This window comes from Dipteris shenzhenensis, chromosome 28 (genome assembly GCF_047967505.1).
Source record: "Dipteris shenzhenensis isolate YYH24624 ecotype China chromosome 28, Dip_SZ_1.0, whole genome shotgun sequence".
NCBI classification, from domain to species: domain Eukaryota; kingdom Viridiplantae; phylum Streptophyta; class Polypodiopsida; order Gleicheniales; family Dipteridaceae; genus Dipteris; species Dipteris shenzhenensis.
The window spans coordinates 20,112,517-20,136,715 of NC_141623.1; positions in this window are offsets into that span (position 1 = coordinate 20,112,517).

Here is a 24,199-nt window from a genome sequence, read left to right on the forward strand (position 1 = left end):
GGCTGTTGCGAGGGCGCTTGCAGGTCATGAGCCTTGGCGGCTCGAGTGCCTTCGTTGGTTGTGGAGGCTTCTATGAAGCGACACAGCTGGAGTTGTAGTACTCCATGTTGGAGCATGGTAGTCATCGTTTGGAAGCTTGTGAGGCTTGATCGGGCGCTCAGGTGTTTGTGGTTGTAGATGCGTTGGTCGTCGCAGAAGATGAGCCGTGGCCCATGGCTAGTAAGGATTGCTTAGGAGCGTTGAAGTAGGTCGCAGGTCCCACCTGTTGTGAAGTTGAGCATTGTATGTCGAAGGTGGATGGGCTATGAGGTCGTTGCAGCTATTCATGGGCTCATTGTAGCTGTTCGTGGGCTGTATGCTCTATTGGCTGCAGCTCTTGGCTGTGTGCTATGGAGTAGGCACGCACTATGCTAAGGAGCCGTCGTGGGCTGGCCTTAGAGGCTGGAGAGAGCCATGGAGCTGTGACGCTTTAGAGGTTAGCCATGGCTTTATGGCTTGTTGTACGAAGAGCTAGGTGGTTGAGGGCAGCCGGACACTCGTGCTGAAGAAGCCGCAAGTCGAGGGAGACGCTTGCAAGCAGAGTGCTTGCAATGTTGTTGGCGTTGTGTTGTAGGTGCTCGGTTCAGCATACTTGCAAGCCAAGAGTTGCAAAGAATACCAAGGTTGTAGGAGGCTGATTAGTCGTTGTAGAGGCTGTGGCTAGAGCCTTAGTTGATTTAGGCCTTACAAAGGTCGATGCGCAGCCCGGAGATATGGAAGATGCCGTACTTGGAAAGGATGTAGTAGATGGAGCTCCTTGTAGAGGCCGACTATGCCCATGAATGGTGAGGTCGTAACCAGCATCTCTGACAACCAATTGCCCAACGCGAAGAGGAAGAACATGGGAAAAGGAAGACCTTGGTCTCTTTCCTTCAGATGTTATGGAGTTCTCATACACCACGTGAGAACGTGGAGGAGTGTTGAGGGTTGAGGATGGGCAAGGATTGAGGATAGCAGGCGAGGCAATTGCGTTGGAACCATGCAAAGTCATTACCAATATTCATGAGAAGGTAGATGAGTTGTGATTTTGAAACTTGCATAGTCAAACGCGAATGGTGATTTGCCAGAATTGTCTCTATTGATGGAAGCGAACAAGAAGAGAAAAGTCATGAGGACGGCTAGAAGCCATCGCTACTGCTTTTGCTCTAATAATTTAGGGTGGTTGGAAAACGGCATGCTTTTTTCCTATTTTGTTTATTTGTAATTATTGGTTGATTAGAGGTTCATATGATTTTTATATATTGCAATATTTGCATAATTAAGTTATTCATACATAGGTGTTAAGAAGAAAACCTTTTTCTATGTCACGTGTGCTACTTTAATTGCAAATATATATATATAAATCATACAAAACGTTTGCATATTCTAGTTATTCATATGTAGATGCTAAGAAAACGTTTGCAATTACTTTTGCCTGTATATAGAAATGTTTCGTATGATTTGTATACATTATTTGCGATATTTTCAATTTGCAAAATATATATAGCTTGCTTTAATAACACCACAACTAATTTCTTTTGTAGGCACTCCATCCAACCATTGTTTCACCACCCCTCTACACCACCATTACCACATATCTAGTTCTTTTCTTTGGTCAGGTATGTGATTTTTGTTGCTTGCTATTTCTACATGCTTCTATTTTTTTGCATATTGTTCATAGGAGGTAAACATTTTAAGACACTTCTTTGCATATTGATGTTTCCTATGATTTGTATATCTCAATTTGATATACATAGGTTTGTAGTTCTCTTATGTGCATTTACATTAGGAAATTAGAAAGGTTTTAGAATATGTTTTGCAATTACTTTTGCATGTAGATGGAAATGTTTTGTATGATTTTTATACATACATTTGCAATATTTTCAATTTGCAAAATATATACACACCACAAACTAATTTCTATTGATGGAAGCAAAGAAGAAGAGAAAAGTCATGAGGACGACCAGGAGCCATCGCTACTAATTTTGCTCTAATCACCTAGGGTGGCTGGAAAAGGTTTTAGATTGAAATCTTTCTTATGGCATGCTTTTTCCCTATTTTGTTTATTTATAATTATTTATTGATTAGAGGTTCATATGATTTTTATATATTGCAATATTTGCATAATTAAGTTATTCATACATAGGTGTTAAGAAGAAAACCTTTTTCTATGTCACATGTGCTACTTTAATTGCAAATATAACACTTATTTCATTAATTTTGGACTCATATGTCTACTTTTGGACTATTCCTTAAAATCCTTCCCAACTGAAAAGTTTACTTTATGAAACTGTCATTCGAGAATCCAAAGTTTACTTTCTGGCACTATCATTTTCACATAAGACATTTCAAAATATCTCTCTACAATGTTGTACAAATAATGCAAAAACTACTGTTAAATCCTAAATTTGTATTTCTTGTTTATAAGAATCATATTCTTAAAATAAAAAATCCGAGTTATTAGTTTAAATCCATGAAAAACCATGCTATTGAGGATTCACAACATTTTAAAAATGTATACATAAGAGACCTGTAAGACTCTTTTTACTTTCAATGCAGAAAACTATAACACTCTTGAATATTCAAGAAATTAAAAGGTTTATATACACATGAGACATGATGGAAGCCTCTTTTGTACTCCAAAAAATAGCAATAGCTATGCTTGCAATTTTACATTATCATGTCATAAGTTTTACAACAAGTATTGCTCTGGATGAGTCTTTGTACAAAGGATCTCCTGTGGCCTTTTCAATAATTTAATTTTTCCTTTACAATGAGTTTAGTACAAATGGGCGATCCAAAAATTTGCTTGTTTGAATGTCCTTTTCTATCATGATCACAGAAATGAGCGATCCAAACATTTGCTTGTTCAGAATGTCCTTTCTGTCGTCACTTGTCGCTTGGGTGCCATCTTCATTCACTCTCATCTGACAACCACCACCACCTTCACTCTTTCTCGATATTTGAATGGTGTTATCATGGGCATTCTTCATTTGCGCTATCTCCTTCTACTTCCTCCCGGGCGAGCATCTTTGTGAACTCTATAATGTGCGTAATAATTGGTTGCGGTAATTTTATTTTGTCTTCTACATCATACCCCATGTGCTTCTTTGTTTTCTTTGACCTTGATTTCCAGGATACTATGACTGTCTCTGTGAAAAGTCTTGAAATTTCTTCATGGTTTGGGACCCATTCCTTTTTCAAACAACTACTATACAATGTACTGTTATCTTGGTTCTCCTTCCTGCCCCTTGGCTCATACCATACCGCTGTAAATGTTGTAGCTCTCCCCCGGTCATCCATGCTCACGTCAACTATTTTTGCAACCCAAAACTTCACGTTCTCATGTTCATCATCCGATGGTCGAACTGCAACAAAACAATGGACATCTATGTCTATTTGTGGCATAAACTCTCTCTTCTTGGGTCCACAATATGGACGTGGGAGCAACGATTCAAACTCATTTTCAAAGAGACCACATGCTGGACGCAAGTCATTACCAACATTTGGCCAAAATAAAGGCCGTTCTGCCTTAATATCATCTTCTCGCATTTTTGCAAGGTCCTTTATCAATTGGTAGGTCTTGCTAATTACAACAGTAGTGTGTTCCTTCCAAGAGGGCTTCCAATCAGGAAATCTCCGGAGCATTTCCTCTTTGTATGCAATAAAAGCTTTTAAGCCTTCTATTTCACCTTTGGATTTCTCGCTGAATTCTTTTATAGGAGCCCATGTTGGATGCATTTCTTTGCTCGGGATTGAAGTTAAGAGAGAGTAAGGTTCTTCAGGTTCCCATTTTGTATCAAGAGAATAGTGTTGCCATTGCATCACTGGTTTTTCATCCTTTAAGAAAAATCGAAAATAGTGTGGAGCGCTATGACCAATCAGGGCATCACCACCTTTTTGTATGAAAGGTAGAATAAAGCTCTTCCAATCATACATCCTCTCAACCATTGAGCATATTGTTCCTTCCTTACGGCCACCAACTTGCCTCCCGCATTTTCTTATCAAGTCATCCATTGTCTCCATGTCCTTGTGTTTTAGTTCTCTTGAAACTGTGCTAAATACCTGATCGATATCCTCATGTGTGTGCCCAACCAACAAAAACCCAACTTCAATCTCATTGAAGATTCTATGAGCGATTAGCATTGAGCAAAATGCAAAGAAGAGTACATTCTTATTCTCTCGTCCGCAATTGTCTGCTTGTATTCTCAAAGTTGCTGGTAGGCGACCTTTTTCTGCATGTACATTGTGAATTGCCTTCATAACGGATGTTACAACTTGATTGCTATCGTGTAGATGCAAGGAATCAATCCATATGTCTGCAAAAAACTTAAATCCGTGCACTAACACTCCACATAGATGTGTCTTTAAAAAGTATTTGCCTTGTAGCTTAGGTGGAGTGTTAACGAATCGAGGTATTGTTGTTGTATTTTGATCCATACCATCTACAATAATGCACATGTACTCATTTGGGTGAGAAATAGCTTGCTCCTTCCAAAATGCATATTTTATTCTAGAATGTCGAACAAGTCCATGATGAAATTCTCTCTTTCTTTTGTAAGCTTCTTTTTGTTCTGGAGATGTTGCACTCTCAAGTGCTCGCTTTAGATCATCACAGTCGTTGCACTTTGACATTTTTTGCCTCTTTGGGATTTTAACATGTCCAAAGCTTTTTTTCCAAAGAGTATACAAAGTATGAAAAGATGCCGGTGCATGCCCTCTTTGCCTCTGTGTTTCTCCAATAGAGTTAAATACTTCTTTTTTGGTCAAACCTATCGGAAGATGCATTTCTGATAGGTGGGGTTGCGGTAAAGCATTTTCATAAATGTAATCTTTCAAAATTGCTGTTGCCGCAACCGTTGAGGCTCTTGTTTTGGGCCTTCCTATGTTTCCATGAATGTTAAATTTAACTCCATACTTTGCTTTATTAGCCAAATTCCAATATGTGCCATGTGATAATCCTGTAATAATGCGATATGCATTATTGCATATACTTTTTCCATTTATAAGAGGCCTTATTTGATGTCCTGAACTTCGCCTTCTCTTATCATTTACAAGAAAGCAAGACAATCTCGTGAGTAGGTATTCATTTCTTCTGCTTCCTTTCCTTTGCCAGACATGTTCTCTACAACCCTTGATGTCATGTAAGTTAATGGATCGCATACATGTATGCTTACAGCATGTAGATCGCATTGCTTTTAGCATAACATCTTCATTCATTACTCTTATTCTCTTTGGTTGCTTTTCTGGATCTGCCTGCACTCGTTGTCTTTTCATGCATCTGTATGTTCGTTTTGGGACCTTCTGTTCATTCTTATTTGGATTTGTGTAGTTCTCCTTGTAAGATTTATTTGTCACGTTGTTTTCATGAGATGTTGCATCCTTGATCTTATCACTCTGACAGTCAAATACTGAATATTCCTTTGTTGATGTCATCCTTGCTTTTGATACATTCGTCAAACCATTTGTAACATTTACAAGTTCACAATCAAAGTCAAACACCGAATAGTCCTTTGTTGATCTCATCCCTACTTTTGATACAATCGTAGAACCACTTGTCACAATGGCATTAGAGTGTCCCGAATGATCTTCAAACTCATCTATTCCTGAGAGAACATCACTCATTGATGCACTTTCTATGGATTTCATAACTCCATAGTCAGTGGTGATAGAGTGTCCAGAATGATCTTCAAACTCATCTATTCCTGAGAGAACATCGCTCATTGATGCACTTTCTATGGATTTCATAACTCCATAGTCTTGAAACTCCTCTACTCCAGAGAGAACATCACTCATTATACTATCGTGCATGATTTCCATAATTCCATAGTTACCTGCTTTGACTCCAAGAACTTTATCAGTATCCATGAAGCCATCCATGCTTGAAGATATAACACTTTTCACATCTTTGCCCAAGTTCTCAATGTGCATGAACTCATCCACCCCGGATAAGGCATCACTTGTGAAATATTTTTCTTTCTCGGTACCAATGAACTCATCGACTTCTGATAAGACGTCAGTGCTATAGTTGAGTGCATTGGAATCATCCATCTCTGAAGGAATAGAGCTTGGTACATTGGCATATTCTTTCAATTCTTTGATGTTGTAGTATGCATTATGTTTATCATTAAAAACCACATGCCGAGTCTTTCCAATCTTTAAAAATTGCATGCTCCATCTCAAATCCTTACCTACCTCATAGTAGGGACCATCCAATGACATTGAGTTATCATCCATACCATCATCAGTAACTTTTTGAATTCTCATCTGCGCAAATGTCCAGTGTTCAACTTGTTCAAATCCCAAGACTTGACCTTCTGCTACATACTTATTTGTAAATGATAACATTTGTAAAATATCTCCCACTCTAAAATCCAAAGATATGCACTTTGTATTCCTGATGACATGTGTTGGATAAGTCTCATCTCTGTCCCATGCAATAAATGCTTTGTTGGAAGTATTATAGGGCATAACATCTCCAAGGATTTCCATATCCCCACACTTATGCTTTAGCTCAACATGTGCACTAAGAATCCTTGATACGATAACCGCTACCTTATCTTCGCCAAGTCTTCTAAAGTGACAAATAGAATTTGGATCACTTTCATGGATTGTAGCAAATGCAACTACTTCTCTTTTGCAACATAAAATCACCTCCATCCCCGGAATAAATTTTGTAGCCATCTCCTTTGTGAGTTTCCTTTGCAAACAAGCTGTAACAACCATTATAAAGAACATTAGTCTCTTCTCAATAATCTACTTTATTAATGATTTAAAAATCCAGAACGTGTTTGAAAATTTAATTAGACACTAACCAATAACAACCCTAAACCCTAAACCCTAACCCCCAAATCCCAAACCCCAAACCCTAACCCCCAAACCCCAAACCCTAAATCCCAAACCCTAAACCCTAAACCCCAAATCCTAAACCCTAACTCCTAAACCCTAAACCCTAACTCCCAAACCCTAAACCCTAAACCCCAACCCCCAAACCCCAAACCCTAAACCCTACCTCCCAAACCCCAAACCCTAAACCCTAACTCCCAAACCTGAAACCCAAAACCCTAAACCCGAAACCCTAAACCCTTAACCCTAACCCCCAAACCCTAAACTCTAAACCCTAACTCCTAAACCCTAGATCCTAAACCCTAAACCCTTAACCCTAACCCCCAAACCCTAACCCCCAAACCCTAAACCCTAACTCCTAAACCCTAACTCCCAAACCCTAAACCCTAAACCCTAAATCCCAAACCCTAAAGCCTAAACCCTAACTCCCAAACCCTAAACCCTAAACCTCAAACCCTAAACCCTAAACCCTAAACCTTAAACTCTAAACCCTAAACCCTGAACCCTAACTCCTAAACCCTAAACCCTAACTCCCAAACCCTAAACCCTAAACCCTAACTCCCAAACCCTAAACCCTAAACCCCAAACCCTAAACCCCAAACCCTAAACCCTAAACCCTAACCCCCAAACCCTAAATCCTAAACCCTAACCCCTAAACCCTAAACCCTAAACCACCAAACTCTAAACCCTAACCCCCAAACCCTAACCCTCAAACCTTGAACCCTAAACCCTAAACCCTAACTCACCAAACCCTAAATCCTAAACCCAAACCACGAAATCCTAAACCTTAAATCCTATGAGTGTTTTCAAGTAATATCATTTATTTAAGTAATAGTTTTAATTAGAATTCATAAGTAATAGTGGAATTGATAGTTGGGAGGGTGGTAGTGGGAGAAAGGGAGAGTGGGAAAGTGGAGAAAGGGAGTGTGGGAGGGTGGTAGTGGGAGAAAGGGAGAGTGGGAGAGGGAGTGGGAATGGGGGCGGTGGGGGTGGGGGTGGGAGGATGGGAGTGGGAGTGGGAGAGGGAGTGGGAATGGGGGAGGTGGGGGTGGGGTGAGGGTGGGAGGATGGGAGGATGGGAGTGGGAGGGGTGGGGAGTGGGAGTGGGAGGATGGGAGTGGGAGAGGGAGTGGGAATGGGGGAGGTGGGGGTGGAAGTGGGAGGGGTGAGGTGGGAGGATGGGAGTGGGAATGGGGGAGGTGGGGGTGGAAGTGGGAGGGGTGGGGTGGGAGGATGGGGGAGGGAGTGGGAGTGGGGGAGGTGGGGGGGGTGGGAAAATGGGAGTGGGAGTGGGAATGGGGGAGGTGGGGGGGTGGGAAAATGGGAGTGGGAGTGGGAGTGGGAGGATGGGAGTGGGAGGGGTGAGGTGGGAGGATAAGGGTGGGAGAATGGGAGTGGGAGTGGGAATGGGGGGGGAGGGGTGGGGGTGGGAGGATGGGAGTGGGAGTGAGAGGTGTAGGTGGGAGGATGGGAGTGGGTGGGAGAATGGGAGTGGGAGTGGGAGTGGGAATGGGGGAGGTGGGGGTGGAGTGAGGGTGGGAGTGGGAGGGGTGGGGTGGGAGGATGGGAGTGGGAGAGGGAGTGGAAATGGGAAGGTGAAAGAATGGGCGTGGGCGTGGGAGTGAGAATGGGGGAGGTGGGGTGGGAGGATGGGGGGGGGAGTGGGAGTGGGAATGGGGTGGGAGGATGGGAGTGGGTGGGAGAGAGAGAGAAGATAATCTAATAGAGAGGCCAATGGGAGAGGAGATAATGTTATAGAAGGACCAATGAGAGAGAAGCACTTAAAACCCTAGTTTTTCTTATATATACTCTCCTTCTCTCATTGTTTCTCTCATTTCAACAAGGAAGAGCAAGAGGAGAAGCAAAAAGAGGAGGAAGAGCAAAAGCAAGCACAAGCATCGATTTTAACTTTTTTCCAGGTACTTTTTTTAAAATTTGTATTCTTTGAAATTTTATTATAGAGAGAGAAAAGTGAAGGAAAGATTTTTAGAGAGAGAAAAGAAGAGAGAGAGTCTTGCTGCCTCGGCAGCAAAAGAGAGAAAGAAAGAGAGAGGGAGAGAGACGAGAGAAGGGGGGGGAAAGAGAGGGGAGAGAAAGGGAGGGGGGAGAGAAGGGGGAGGGGGGAAAGAGAGGGGAGAGAGGGGGGAAGCAGCGAGGGGGGGGAGAGAGAGAGGGGAGGGGGAGGCCGTTGCCGCGGCAGCGCAGAGGGGGGGAGGGAGGGGAGGGAGAGGGGAGGGGAGAGGGAGGGGGGCGGCGAGAGAGGGAGGGGGGGCGGGGATAGAGAGGGGGGAGAGGGAGGGGAGGGGGCCGCTGCCGCTGCCGCGACAGTGAGAGAGGGGGAGGGGGGGGAGAGGGAAGGGGGGGCGGTGAGAGGGAGAGGGGAGAGGGAGGGATGGGGGCCGCGGCGAGAGAGGGAGGGGGGGCGGTGAGAGGGAGGACGGGGGAGGGAGGGGAGAGGGGAGAGGGAGGGGCAGCGAGAGAGGGGGACGGGGGAGGGAGGGGAGAGGGGAGAGGGAGGGGAGGGGGCCGCTGCCGCTGCTGCGGCAGCGAGAGAGGGGGAGGGGGGGGAGAGGGAAGGGGGGGGCGGGGGCAAGGGGGGGGAGAGAGAAGGGGGGGCGGTGAGAGGGAGGGGGGAGAGGGAGGGGAGGGGGCCGCTGCCGCGGCAGCGGCAGCGAGAGAGGGGGAGGGGGGAGAGGGAGGGGAGGGGGCCGCTGCCGCGGCAGCGGCAGCGAGAGAGGGGGAGGGGGGGGAGAGGGAAGGGGGGAGGGGGGGGCAGCGAGAGGGAAGGGGGGGGGAAGAGAGAGAGAGGGGCGGGGCCGCTGCCGCGGCAGCGGCAGCGAGAGACGGAGGGGAGGGGGGAGAGGGAGGGGAGGGGGCCGCTGCCGCTGCCGCGGCAGCGAGAGAGGGGGAGGGGGGGGAGAGGGAAGGGGGGAGGGGGGGGGCAGCGAGAGGGAAGGGGGGGGGAAGAGAGAGAGAGGGGGGGGGCCGCTGCTGCGGCAGCGGCAGCGAGAGAGGGAGGGGAGGGGGGAGACAGAAGGGGGGGGGAAAGGGAGGGGAGGGGAGGGGGAGAGAGAGAAGGGGGGGGCCGCGGCCGCTGCCGCAGCAGCGAGAGAAGGGGAGGGGGGGGAGAGGGAGAGGGAAGGGGGAGAGAGAGAGGGAGAGGGAAGGGAGGGGGGGGGGCCGCGGCCGCTGCCGCGGCAGCGAGAGAGGGGGAGGGGGGGGAGAGGGAAGGGGGAGAGAGAGAGGGAGAGGGAAGGGAGGGGGGGGGGCCGCGGCCGCTGCCGCGGCAGCGAGAGAGGGGGAGGGGGGAGAGAGGGAAGGGGGGAGGGACCGGGGGCAGCGAGAGAGAGGGAAGGGGGAGAGAGAGAGAAGGGGGGGGGCCGCGGCCGCTACCGCGGCAGCGAGAGAGGGAGGGGGGGGAGAGAGAGAAGGGGGGGCGGCGAGAGAGAGGGGGGAGAGGGAGGGGAGGGGAGGGGAGGGGGAGAGAGAGAAGGGGGGGGGGCCGCGGCCGCGGCAGCGAGAAAGGGGGAGGGGGGGGAGAGGGAAGGGGGGAGGGGCCAGAGGCAGCGAGAGAGAGGGGAGGGGGAGAGAGAGAGAAGGGGGGGGGCCGCGGCCGCTGCCGCGGCAGCGAGAGAGGGAGGGAGGGGGAGAGAGAGAAGGGGGGGTAGCGAGAGAGAGGGGAGGGAGAGAGAGAGGGGGAGGGGGGGAGAGGGAAGGGGTGGGGAGAGGAAAGAGAGAGGGGGGGGCCGCTGCCGCGGCAGCGAGAGAGGAGGGGGGGAGAGAGAGTAGGGGGGAGATGCGAGAGCGAGAGAGAGGGGGAGGGAGAGAGAGAGAGGAGGGGAGGGGCCGCTGCCGCGGCAGCGAAAGAGAGGGAGGGGTGGAGAGAGAGAGAGAGAGAGGGGGGGAGGAGAGAGAGAGAGAGGGGGAGGCCGCTGCCGCGGCAGCGAGAGGGAGAGAGGGGGGAGAGAGAGAGAGAGGGGAGGGGGGGGGAGATCGCGGCAAGTGAGAGAGAGAGTGGGGAGGAGAGTGGGGAGCGCAAGTGAGAGAGAGGGAAAAGGTGAGGAGAAAGGGAGAGAGAGAGAGAGAGGGGAAATGAAGAGGAGGGGAGAGAGTAGACTAAGATGAGAGGAAACGTAGACTAGAGCGGAGAGGAAAGAGAGAGAGAGAAGAGTGAGAGAGATGAAAATTTAGAGAGGGAGGACACGAGAAAGTACGATCGAGATAGAAAATCTTACCAATGAAGAGGAGAAATGAGTGGGCGACGATCGAGACAAGATGAAGAAGCTACGATCAATGAGGCATATGAGAGGAGATTGGTATGTGATTTAGTCTAAACTTAAACAAACAAAACTATAAACCTTGGTGTTTGATGAAAATTTAGAGAGGAAGGGCACAACAGAAAGTATGATCGAGATAAAAAATCTTACCAATGAGGAGAAAAAATGAGTGGGCGACGATCAAGAAGAGATAAAGGAGAGATGTTTTGATGGAAGAATTTGGGAGCTACGATCAATGAGGCATATTAGAGGAGATTGGTGTGTGATTTAGTCGAAACTTAAACAAACAAAACTATAAACCTTGGTGTTTGAAAAGAGAAACGTGTGGAAACTAGAATTTCAAAATTTCCCGCCTTTTTTTAAACTATGAATCCTTGTGTTTGAAAAGACAAACCTTGGTGTTTGAAAAGAGAAACGTGTGGAAACTAGAATTTCAAAATTTCCCGCCTTTTTTTAAACTATGAATCCTTGTGTTTGAAAAGACAAACGTGTGCAAAATTGAAAATTGTGATAAAAGACAACCTTGTGTTTCAAAAGACAAACGCGTGGATGTGAAAATTGTGATAAAAGACAACCTTGTGTTTCAAAAGACAAACGCGTGGATGTGAAAAGACAAATGTATGCTAAAAGCAAAACTTGTAGAAACTTGAATTTTAAAATTTTCTTTGTTTTTGAATTTAAAATGAGTTTCACTTTCATTTTTAATTTACTAGTTTAATTTAGACTATAATGCATTTTGTTTTGGAATATAAAGAGTATAATTTTAATTTTATTACATTTTAAATTAAAATTTTAAAAGTAGTTTAACTTACATTCGTTATTATTACTTTAATTTATTTCTTTTTAGGGAGAATTAATATATTCTTCTAGGTAAATATTAAATTTTTAATTTTAAGTCTTGTTTTCTTTATTTTACGTTATTTTTTCATAAACTTTAAGTTAAACTACTTTATAGTTTTTATTATATAAATTCAAATTTATTAAGATTTTAACTTCTTATTAATGTGAATGTTCAATTCTTATGAGTTGTAAGTAAATTAGTTTTTGAAAATATAAATTTTATCTTTTTTAAAATGAGAAGGAGAAGAGAGAGAGAGAGAAGGGGGGGCCGTTGCCGCGGCAGCGAGAGAGAATGGGGGGGGAGAGAGAGAGAAAGGGGTGGGAGGATGGGAGTGGGAGAGGGAGTGGGAATGGGGAAGGTGAAAGAATGGACGTGGGCGTGGGAGTGAGAATGGGGAAGGTGGGGTGGGAGGATGGGGGCGGCAGCGAGAGAGAAGGGGGGGGAGAGAAGGGGGGGAGAGAGAGAGAGAAAGGGGTGTGAGTTTAAAAAAGATAAAATATAAATTTTATCTTAATTTTTTGCTTTTAATTCGCAACCTAAGGATATTAAAAAGAACAATGGAAAAGAAATTATTTCTTGCTTTTCTTCGCTTCGACGGTTGGTGTAGTCTAGATTAGCATAGATTAGTTTGTCCTTAGAGGAGAGAACTCCAAAAAAACCAATCAAAGCCATGCTCAAAATTTCCCGACTAGTTCCTAATCGGAGTCAGTCCATTCGTTCACATTCGGTTTCACAGTCACAACAACCCTACCATTTAAGCAACGATTAAGGTTTTTAAACTTTCAAGATGATTGAAAGTTGTATCAGTGGACATGACAGATTACAGTTGTGGAAGTTGACAGAGCATTTTACACTTATATCAGTTGCGGGAGTTGACAGAGTATTTTGTACTTATATATGACAGACTTCAAATTTGTATTCAGAGATCATTGTAAATCCTTATTTTTTTTCACATTTATGCTCTAAGCCTTGTAAAGCCTTTTAGGCTATTCCCAAAGCATTTATGCTCTAAGCCTTGTAAAGCCTTTTAGGCTATTCCCAAAGCATTTATGCTCTAAGCCTTGTAAAGCCTTTTAGGCTATTCCCAAAGCATGAAATTGATACTTATATGATTGGGAAGAATAAAAACTTGAGGTGTATTAATGGGACTCATTGTACTTTTGATTTTTCAAAGTAATTGTAGTTTGTCAAAGTACTTAAAATTTGTGTTGTGCTTGAATACAGGATGGATCTTGAGGGTACAGCATTTGTCAATGGTATGACACTGAAATACAATGGAAGAATTTATGCCCCAAAGGACTTCACAAACTGGACAGTTGTTGACACAACAAAGAAAGCATGGTTCTTGGTCTTAAGTAAAGGAAATCTCATTCTAGTGATGACAAAGAGAGAGTTGGAGAAAGATGAGTGCGCATCAAATGTATCTTTCTCCAAGAGAAATTTGATTCAAGGGGGCACCTTAGTAGGAATAAAAATTGAAAAAGACAGCAGTACAATGATGATTTACACAAAGTCAAGAATGAGCAACAGATCGTTTCTTCTTTCTAAGAAAGATGCAATGCACTTTGTGATGCCGCCGCCAAAAGCACCTCGATTTCCTGAATTGGTTCCTGCATTGGAGATCCTTCAACATGTGTGGGAGGAATTTCCCATTGAGGAAGCAAGAAAAATGCAGTCAAAGATTATCCTTGAATACTTTCAGGGTGTCATCCAACAAGGTTCAACTTCATTGGAGGGACCTAAGGTGCAAGAATCCACACATGAGAAAGGAAGTGATGAGACACGCCATGTAGATTTGGTTCATGGTAATACAAATGAGAGAGGAAGTGGAGTGGATGAGACAGAACACATTGTAGCAATGGATGAGGGTCTTGTACACGTGGATGCTTACAAGGGATCTACATCTGAGACAGGAATTGAATTGGTGGAGACCGGACATGCACATGCATCTCAGACAGAAATTGAATTGAGTGAGACACGGCATGCATCAGATAAGACAGGACATGCACACACATCTCTTGTTCATGGTATTACTCACTTACATGGTGTAACTCATGAAGTTGATGGAATAACAGAACAAGTGAAGCCCTTAAGTATACCTGAAGTTGAGGCAATAGAAGAAGAAGTAGGGCGATCTAAAGCAGTTCACATTGAGCCTCTAAAAAATAAACGTCGATGTCAAATGCAAAAGGCAAGTACTTCACGAGCTACAGTTCCAAGTCCTATAACTGGAAAAAGAGGTCGTTCATATACAAAGAAAGGGCAAAGAAAGGAAGAGGAAGAGGAAGAACATGAAGAGGATGCGGAGGGTCTTGAAATGGAGTCAGATCTAGAAGCAGAAATGTTATCAATGAAGAACCAAAATCTTCGCTTGAATGAGGCTGTGACAGATGAGGATCCAGGATATATATGGGGCCAGAAGACTCAAGTTATACATGCTTCAACAGTGGTCAAAGCAAGTGTCTTCACCAACAGCAGGACCTTAGATACAGCCTATGCTGAAAAGATTTTTCAGGCTTTGATTGATGGAAAAAAACCAGTTGTTTCTAATTTGGTACTTCGTCCAAGAACATTTTGGCCAGTCATGGGAGATTATAGTCAATCCATCAATTTCTCTCAGCCTATAGATTTTGAGATGCAATTCACTAAGTTCCTCGGAAAACAAGTTCCCTCACTTCAAGAAGGACAGAGTTCAGTGAATGATCCAAAACGACATATACGGGATGCCAAGAGAAATTTCTTAGCTCATTGTACATTTGAGGCAATAGATGGTCAGCACTATGCCTATGCTTGTAATGAGCGCTCTAGAGATGCATACAAGAAAGGAGAAATTACTTATCAAACTTTCGCGAGTGTGCCTCAATTTCACTACTATTCTGCATGCATCTGTATCTTCAAGAACGAGAAGAAATATTTGATTGAGTCGAAAAGACTTAATCATGACATTTATGCACTACGAAAAATCACCTCCACTTCAGAGATGTTGCTCAAAGCTAGGACCATATGGAAAACTTTTAATTCTCCTTTGACCACTCTCAAAAGAACTGCAACTAAAGTGGAAGCGGATAATCTTGTTGACTTCTACACATGCTTGAGTGCCATTGTACCAAGGGGAAAGCAGGAAAGAGCTGAGGTGATTACAAGCTTCAAGACAGTAAGGGATAGGTATCAAGACTACACAAGCATACTTTTCCGTAGTGATGAAGTTTTTCATCAGATCAAAGACGTGTGTCTTGCATGTGAGAAAGGAGATGTTACATATGAGGCTCCATCATTGATTAAAGAGAAGGCAAAGAAGATTGAGAAAAAAGAGATGACAGCTCGGATGTGGAGGCCTTTAAGAAACCTACCAGATAAATACGCAAGTCTTGCTGCAGAGAAATTAATGTCAAAAGAATGGTTTTTTGGCAAAAAGGATAAAGATCATTGCATGGAAGATAACATCATCCAACAGGTCAAGCGTGATGCAGTAAAGAGTGCAATTGAATATTTATTGGGAGAAAAAAATATTCCAATCAGCCAATGTAAAATTGATCATAACATTGTGAGGCAGATGGCATCAGCTTTACCGTCAGCTAAACAGAAGGCTTGGGCGCATAAATGGGTGAAGGTAGAAGATGATGGATCTGAAATTACTCCCTCTATGAGAAGTGACATTCCGGAAAATGTGTATGCATATGCACAAAAAGTCATCAATAACCACACTCTCAGAAAAGAAAAGACTTTGAACAAGGGCTTTTATTTCATACATGAAATCATTTCAGAGTCTGGAAAGAGTGTTGAGTGCAAGGGAGTTTCATTGAGTGATTTTTTGTCCGACGACACTGCTTGGGAGAGACCTCAGCTTTTCTTTGTCTATGAAATATCAGCGGATGACATCCGTCCACTCCTTGTTGACAGAATATTACATACCACCATTGGTAGAGTGGGACAATGTAATATAGTCATATTTACTGATAAAGATGACAAGGAACAAATGTCTGCTACCCTAGAAAAACAATATGGCAATGAGCTCAAGATTTACAATGGGATATACTCAAGAAAAAGGGACAAGAGAGAATGCGGTCTCAAGATACAGAGTCTAGAAACCTTTTTCTTGTGCATGAAGAGCCCTTATAATGATCACTCCTTACAAAACAATATAAGAGGGAATGCAAAGAGATTGCAACTACTGCTGGAAGAGCATGAAGCTCCAAGTCCCCTCCATCGCAATGCAAATCACTATGAAAGGCCAACAAAAAGTGCTGATCTTTTAATTAGTATGATGGAATTTTTGCTACCGTCTGGATGGGAAGTCACATTGTGCCGAATGGGACATCTGTTCGAAGCTCTTATCAGAAAAGGACACAATGTAAATATTATTGAGAGCCCTGCTTGCTTGGAATACCTTGATACCGTGGCTTCTCTCACAATAAAGTTTGATAAGAAAGGTCCGATCTCACATGAAGAGGATGACATAGAGCAGATCATGTATGATGAGAGCAAGAAAGATGATGAAAATGATCAAAGCTCTGGATATAATAGTGAGGACACCAGCGATAGCAAGGAAGCAGAAGAAGATGGATATGACACTGACCTTGCCTCTGAAGGTTACATAAAAAGACCACGAAGATATGTAGAGGTATGAAGACTTATGTTTAATTTTCTTTATTCATTTAAAGGTCTTTTTAAATTTATAATTAATTTAAAATTTTGAATCTCATAATTATTTTATCCTTTTATAGGAGAAGGGAGAGGAGGAGGATGAGGAGGACATAGTTGGAGCAGAGAATCATGAAAGCTCATCTCAAGAAAGCAAAGCTGCTCTGGCTATCCATCGGATGACTCTAGAAAATAATCATACATTGCAGCAAATGGAGAAGTCATTTCAAGTTAGGTTTCAAGTTCGAGAACAACCTCTTACTTTTATATTCGATGAAGAGGACATTTCAATCCTCATAAACTTTAAGAAAGAGGTCAATGACAAGGTTATAATAGCCATCCTCAGGTTTGACACAAACTTTTTACTGACTTTATGCTTTTGTATTTCCATTGGATCAAATGAACTAATATTCTTTTCTTTTTATTGCAGTATGGTTTTACAACAGCTTCCGCTATATATACAAAGATGTGCATATATGGTCGATCCTCTTGTTTCTAGTGTACTTAGCAATAAGCAGAAGACCATAGATGACGTTTTTAAGTGGTTGCAACCTATTGATTTGACTGCGGCGCGAGTTATCTTTACCGCATATCACGAGGAGTGAGTATCAATCCCTACCTAGCTTATCTCTTACATTGTGGAGGATTATATCAAATAATAATTATTCTTAATTGATAATGCAGCTTGCATTGGAGCTTGGTAATTGTGGACATCTTAGCCAAGCAATGCTTCTTTGTCAATTCAATAGCATCTATCCATGGCAGTGTGTCAGAGTAAGTATAACCTACTTGTGTCACAATTATGTCAATGAGATGCATCCTAGTATGCAATGCGCACATTCATTTATGTTTTCTATTTTGATGTGTAGATCTGCTCGAAAGTTGGTAAGTGCTATAGATGCACTTATGCAAATGGAGGGTGACTTGGAAGATCAAATAGAGTATGTAACATGCCCTGCAGCGAAGCAGAATGATGACCACAGTTGTGGGTGGAGAGTTGGATATAATTGCTTCTTTCTCCTTGCTCAAATTTTTGATTTGAGAGGCGGTGAAACCTCATTGTCCACATATACAGACTTGCATCTATATGCATTTATGTCATCTATCATTAAGGCATTTATTGATAACGTGGTGGAGCATCCAGAGGAAACATTGGTTGCTACGCCCATAAGTTGTCCTGATGTAACCGCTGTATTGGACGAAATGGGGAGCTCTTCTGAGGTTAAGGTCATCATTAGCAAGCAACCTCGTGTTTTGACTTTTGGTAGCGAGGAAGTTACAATCCTCTCCGACCCTTTGAAAGAGGCTAATGACAAAGTCATGATGGCCATCCTCAGGTTTGATATGAACATCTCTTGACTTGATACTTCAATCATTTGATTCAATCTGCTTCTAACATTTGTTTATTTATTGCTGCAGTACGGTTATATCTCATTTTCCTAGATCAGTACAGAATCGCGTCTGTATGCTCGATTCTCTTCTTTCAGCTGTACTTAGTGATACCAAGAAGACAGTAGATGATGTTTGTTCAATTCTACAACCTTTAGACTTGGATGGCATACTACTTGTCTTTATGCCATACTATGAGAAGTAAGTATGGTCTCAATCTTTCTTTTACTCTCTTATTTATAATATTGTGTCAATTAATACTTAATATTGTGATAAATCTTATCGCTCTTTATTGGTGATGTAGTTCACATTGGAGCCTGATAGTATGGGACCTTGATGACAACCATTGTTGGTTTGTCAACTCAATTACAGGCTTTCACGGGGTGTTCAAGTAAGTGTTCTTTTATCATATTATTATGAACATGCATCAAGTTACTATTTACTACACAAATTCACTTTGTCATATGTCATGATGGACAGGTCTGCAAACAAGTTAGTTTCTGCGATTATGAAAATCAGGGAGCATCAAGACCAACCAAATTTCCAGACACGCCTCGCAGTGGACCAAAAAGACATGTTTAGTAGTGGGTGGAGAATTGCCTACAACTTCATGTTGTATCTCAATGAAATTTTTGAACATGTCTCCATAGAAGCATTCGAGCTACAAGATTTTGTGACTAAGACTGTTCACTATCTAACTGCTATCATTGGGAAACAACATGATGGACTCAATGAAGAACCTGAGGGAGCCAAAGAAAAAGAAGAGACAATTCAGTCTCCTTCTGTATCACAGCCTCAAGTAGAAGCATTACAGTCTACACTTGAATTAGAGACTCAATGCATTCTTCCTACACAAGAAGTGGAGACTCAATGTGCATCTACAACATCACATCTTGTAAAGGAGGAAGAGATTAAGTCTTTCCCGATTGCACCAGAAGTAGAATCTCAATGTACACCATCCACACAAGTAGAGACTCAATGTACTCTTAGAGAATCACAGCCTCAAGAGGACTCATCAGACTCTATTCAGTTGTAAAACATGTAGAAAGAAACATGAGTCCTTGAAGATTTTTATCTTGTTTGTATTGATTAATGATAGTGTTTTTAAAACTTATGTTAAATGTTGCAATACATTAGGATATTTTATGATATTTTTTCATTACAATACATTAGGTTTTACTTTTTTGAAAGTCTAATTTATTATGTACAATAAATATCTTATGATGAGAATCTAATAATTATATCATTCTTATGTTCCATCACTTTATTTTATAGATTTCAATGTACTCAAAATCTATCATTTATTATGTACAGCAAGTATCTCATGATGAGATTCTATTAATTATATCATTCTTGTGTTCCATCATTTTACTTTATAGATTTCAATGTACTATCACTATCTTATATGTCTCAAATGTCTCCCATTACGGTCTTGCATCCCATCATTTTATTTTATAATGTCTCGCATTACGATCTTGCATCTAGTCATCTCGCATTACGGTCTTGCATCTGTAGTTCTATAAATTCCCTAGTAGTCGTTCATCTTCTATATCTCACCCACAGCAGACACTTCTTCCACTTTGCTCTTCTTACCTTACTCCTCTCCTCAAGCTTGCTCCTTCCTCTCCTCAAGCTTGCTCCTTCCATCTTGCCCGCAGCCTTGCCTCCTCTTCTCAAGCATACTCCTTTCATCTTGCCTTATCTCCTCTAGTTACCTTCCTCACTCTCGTTACCTTCCTCACCTCGTTCGTCTTCTATATCTTTCCTCACTCTCTTCCTCACTCTCGTTACCTTCCTCACCTCGTTCGTCTTCTATATCTTTCCTCACTCTCGTTACCTTCCTCACCTCGTTCGTCTTCTATATCTCACCCGCAGCAAAAACTTCTTCCACTTTACTCTTCTTACCTTTCTCCTCTCCACACTTCTTCCACTTTACTCTTCTTACCTTACTCCTCTCCTCAAGCTTGCTCCTTCCATCTTGCCCGCAGCCTTACCTCCTCTTCTCAAGCATACTCCTTTCATCTTGCAGCCATTATGGATCTTTTTAAGGTAATCGATTCTGTCGAGCAAGCCATTAGCAGCCTCAAAGAATGGATTGCCGAGAACCAAGGAAAGAGAGAGGAGAGAAAGCAAAATCCAGCTCCATTAACCCAGTACGAGAAGGATGACTTTGCTTGTCAGAAGGGCTTAGAGAAGGAAGAGGAAAGAAAAATAAGTATGGCTACTACTGAAATAGATAAATTGCAGTCATATAGGAGAGAGTTGATAGACTTTCAAAGTGAGATATCTTCGCGTGTGGTTCGTTATATGGAAGATTTTCCCCCGAGGAAGCGCAAGCCATTCGGAATAAACAAAGTGTTATGCAGGAGAAAATTCATCAATCCTTACTTCTCTTCTATAATTTTAACTACATCGATGAGGATGAGATGAGCTCAGCTCTTGAATGGGTTGAATTTAGGCTAAGGACTTGAAAATAGAAAATTCATCAAATTGAATGGCTGTAGTCTTGAAAATAAATTTGCCTTCCAGTGAGAGTCTTATTGTAACTTTTGGTGTAATTTGCCTTCCAATGAGAGTCTTATTGTAACTTTTGGTGTTTTTCAACACCTAAATTATAAATATTGTGAGAGTTTGCTACTTCCACTTGTAACTTTTGAAAGTGTTTCCTAAACACTATTATAAATATAAAGAGAGTTTACAATTAATGGACCACTCTTTTTTGTGTAACTTATCTCAGGCTTAACTTTTGAAGGTGTTTATTAACACCATTAAATATTAAGAGAGTTTACAACAACCTAATCTTATTTTTTCATGTAACTTATCTAGGCTTCGTTAAATTTTATAATTTTAGTTTCATGTCCTTAAAAAATATATATAAAAATGCTTGTTTTTATGTTTTTATATGTGCTTTGAAGATTGGGTTTTTCTTAAATTTTATCTGAAAACTAGTCCAAAAGTATATGTAAAAATGAATTTGTACATTGACAAGTCCAAAATTAATGAAATAAGTGTTATATATAGATAAAAATCATACAAAACATGTAGATTCTAAGAAAATGTTTGCAATTACTTTTGCATGTAGATAGAAATGTTTCGTATGATTTGTATACATATATTTGCAATATTTTCAATTTGCAAAATATATATAACTTTCCTTGGTAACACCACAAACTAAATTTTTTTGTAGGCACTCCATCTAGCCGTTGTTTCACCACACCTCTACACCACCATTACCTTCTATCCAGTTCTTTTCATTTGTCATGTATGTGATTTTTGTTCCTTGCCATTTCTACATGCTTCTATTTTTTTGTATATTGTTCATAGGAGGTAAACATTTTAAGACACCTCTTTGCATATTGATGTTTCCTATGATTTGTATATCTCAATTTGATATATGTGGGTTTGTAGTTCTCTTATGTGCAGTCACATTAGGAATTTAGAAAGAGATTAGAGTATGGTTGGATGCTTATATAATTTATTACATGTATATTTTAATACATATGGTTTTATGCATATATAATTCAATACATGTTCACATTTGCAATTACCTTTTCGCATATCAATGTTTCCTATGAATGTATGTATACAAATTTGCAATCTCAATTTGATATACCTGGCTTTGTAGTTCTCTTATGTGCATTGACATTAGGAAATTAGAAAGGTAAATTTAGAATATGATTCATTGCATGTATATTTTAATACATATGGTTTTATGCATATATGAATCAATGCATGTTCACATTTGCAATTATCTTTTTGCAATCTCAGTCTGATATACTTGGTTTTGTAGTTCTCTTATGTGCATTCACATTAGGAAATTAGAAAGGTTTTAGAATAAGCTCCATTGCATGTATATTTTAATACATATGGTTTTAGGCATATTTCAATATATATGGAGATTGCAATCATGGGATCCATGCATCCATTTACTTGAGAGGGTATTGTACCATGTGATACTTAGGATTGCTTTCTATCATAATTTTATTATATTTTCATGCATACATTTGCAATCTCAATTTGATATACCTAGCTTTTGATAATCATGCCAACACCTAAAATTGATTTTCGGTAGGCAACAATATCGAGTCGTTCTTTCACCACGACTCTACACCACCACTACCCCCTATCCACTTCTTTTTTTTAGTTGACTATGTGATGTTTGCTCCTTAATGCCTTTTCTAAATGCTTTTAAATTTTTTCATATTGTAAACGTAGATCGAGTAAAGGGGATTTCTAGCTCTCTGAGAAATTAGAAAGGTTTTAGGGTATGGTCTGATGTATGTATGATTCAATGCAAAATCATGGGATGTATGCTATGAAGAAACCTAGCAGATACGAGCCTCCTTAGAATATATTGGAATCATTAGATGGACATGTATAGCTATGACCAAACCTTTCATAAACGAGATTGTAACCCTAGAGGGTCCATCCGTCTACTTGAGATGGCATTGCATCATGTGATACTCGGGATTGCTTTCTCAATAAGTTCATTTTTTAATCTTATTTTCAAAGAAGGTCAAGTAGAGGGTATTTCTAGCTTTCTTATATGCATTCTCATTAAGAAATTAGAAAGGAATCATCTGATTCAATGCAAACTTTTGGATATGGCTAAGAGAATATGTGATTCAATGCAGCTTTGTAATGAATATAGGAGGTCCAATAGAGGGCTTTATAGCTCTCAGAAAGCTCTCTTATATGCATTTTAATTAAGAAATTAGAAAGGCATCATTAGAATCTAGTTCGATGCATATATGATTTAATGCATTTTTGTAATGAGCATAGGAGGTCAAGTAGAGGGGCTTTGCAATCATTACATGGAGATGTATGCTATGACCAAACCTTTTAGAGACAAGCCTCTAACCCTAAATGAAACATAGTACTCTTGAAACTTTAGCTCAGGGTTTATCCATCTACTTGAGTAAGCCTTGAGACTTATGCAATTGCGCGATTGAGTCAATACACACCTGAAAGGTTTGTGTACTTTGTTTTTGGGTGCAGTTGCAAAGATGCCTTCAAGCACTATTCCAAATGGCGAAGATGCAAATGTTGACATTGTTGTCTCATCCTTTCGTGAATGACGAAGCCTTCATGAAACGAAAAGGGCTACAAGGGCAGAGACTTCCACCCATGGAAGAAATCAAGCACCCAAGTGCTCTTCAAGAAAAAATGCCATTGCTATTGCACGACAATTTAAGTCCATCCGTGAACATCGCACCTTTGTTACAATGAAACAACATGGAAGGCGGGAAGCTTCCACCCATGCAACCAAGCATGCAATTAAGTGCCTATCACATTCTTTAAAGTCCATTCAAGATATGTGCGATATGAATAAAGATGTGAATGCCATGAACACGAGATATTTGAGTTCCTTATGGAGCAAAATACATCCGGAAGGTGTTGGAACAATAACCGGTGACATAGATGCTTCCTCTGAATCTCTCATTGCTCGAATTGATAGTAACAAGAAGCACACATATCAATCCATGCAACAAATTTTCGATGGGGGTGGAGGAGGATCCGTTGTATGTGATAAAGGTTGTAGACTACAAGTTGACAAAACACACTATTCAAAATTATTGGACTTGTGTAAAGTCAGAAATGGACTAAAAAACAGTCCAAAAATTTTGAATATACCAAATCTCTTACAGAGGTGGTCTACATAAACATCTTCATAACTTCTTATGAATGCTACTATCACCTAAGAACATTAATAGATGACCAATTCTCTTAGAAAGGTGGTGTAAATAAACATCTTTATGTATAAGTGGTGTGCACACACCTTTATGACCATTTCTTTTAGAAAGGTGGTGTACATGAACCCCTTAGAAAGGTAGTGTACATAGATCCTTTTATGTGTAAGTGGTGTACATATACACCTCACTTGGTATTAAAAAACACCCTTAACTATACAAATACATTGACATAAAGTTTAAAATACACCATTAAGTATAAAATGGACCTCATAAACAATCTTTATACATAATAATGAGAGTAAAGAAATCCAAAAAGTAGTTAACTTTTTATTAGATAATCGCTTCACATAGAAGTTCAAAACTTGTGATTACAAAGCCATCAGCCATCATGTTCCTCACTACCAATGTCCTCAATGCCAGGCCCTTGACTACTAGGGTCCTGACTAATAGACTGCTCTAAGACAATACCAATGTCCTCAATGCACCCTTGACTA